This window comes from Phyllobates terribilis, unplaced genomic scaffold (assembly GCF_046119375.1).
Source record: "Phyllobates terribilis strain yellow unplaced genomic scaffold, ASM4611937v1 Scaffold_4__5_contigs__length_816908805, whole genome shotgun sequence".
Lineage (NCBI taxonomy): Eukaryota > Metazoa > Chordata > Amphibia > Anura > Dendrobatidae > Phyllobates > Phyllobates terribilis.
In genome coordinates, this window is record NW_027362764.1 from 690,343,453 (window position 1) to 690,344,724 (window position 1,272).

At 54.3% G+C, this 1,272-nt stretch overlaps 1 non-coding gene across 1 annotated transcript; it reads left to right on the forward strand.

Annotated features, from left to right (window-relative positions):
• LOC141266729 (5S ribosomal RNA) lies at nucleotides 1-119 on the forward strand. The gene has a single exon (XR_012320756.1). It is a non-coding gene; the product is annotated as a 5S ribosomal RNA (ribosomal RNA).
• The last annotated feature ends 1,153 nt before the right edge of the window (nucleotides 120-1,272 follow it).

Sequence of the window (1,272 nt, forward strand, 5' to 3'; positions counted from 1 at the left end):
GCCCACGGCCACACCACCCTGAGCACGCCCAATCTCGTCTGATCTTGGAAGCTAAGCAGGGTCGGGCCTGGTTAGTACTTGGATGGGAGACCACGTGGGAATACCAGGTGCTGCAGGCTTTTGCTTTTTCTTACTTCCACCAGCAGGGGTCACTCTCCTCTATGCCTTTTTTCCATTCCTTTTTTCACAAGCGCACACATGCTCCTTTCTTCTTTTCATTTGCTTTCTCTCTTGCGCTATTTAATCCTTGCAAAATACCAGCATCCTTCTCATCACCGTGGGCCTCCAGCATTGTTGCTTATTTACTTTTAATACTAGGCTTCTTTTCACCAGGACCAGCGACTCCTGCATGACTGGAGGCAACCACCGCTGACCTGGAGGCAACCACCGGTAACCTGGAGGCCAGTTTACAGCACAACCCAAGCAAAACACCTTTGCAGGCCACACGACCCCCCCGAAGAGCAGCTCAAATTCACTCGCAACCATCTCACCCTCTTCCTTCATTCACTCCTGGGCGTTTCGCTCCACCCCAAGTTGCGGGTCCAGCTTGCTCTTTCTGTCACATCCCCGCGATGAACGGTTTAGCCTGCAGGAGACCCTGCGCCGAGCCATTTTTAAACACATCTGATGCGCAGGTGTTTCATTGCTCAACAAACAACACCTATAGGGACGGCACAGCCTATGCATCGGTCCTTCGGAGACCGCCCCAGAACGGCCAGAGTTCTCGTCCCCACGCGAGCCTGAGGAAGGCTGGCCGGGCGATGGGCCAAGCAGCGTCTACTGGCCATACCACCTTGGATACGTCCGATCTCGGAAGCAAAGCAGAGATGGGTTCGGAAATACTTGGTTGGGACACCTCCTGAGAACACCAGGTATTGTAGACAATTTTGATGATGTTTTGCCATCTTGCCCAGCTCGGCTAGCATTGAGTGGCGCCTTGCTGGACACCGACCTTACGTAAAGTAGAGGCTGGAAGTCCCAAGCCTCCCAAGCCCCCCAAGACCTCTAAGATAAGGACGCAACCCCGCCGCCTCTACCAGGCCTCACACCGAGCTCCTTGCCACGGCTAGGAGTGCTTATTGACCCCGCAGCCGGCCGTATGCAAATGATGGCGTTAAAAGCATCTCGCGCTGTGAAGGGGCCAGGCTTTCAGCAGCTGCCCAGGGGATGGTTTTAGAGGGCGACCGCCTAACGAGGGCCAGCAGAAGTAACGTCTTCTTCTTCAAAGAATCTTGTGTAACTAACCCAATCAGACAGCTGCCCAGGAGCTAA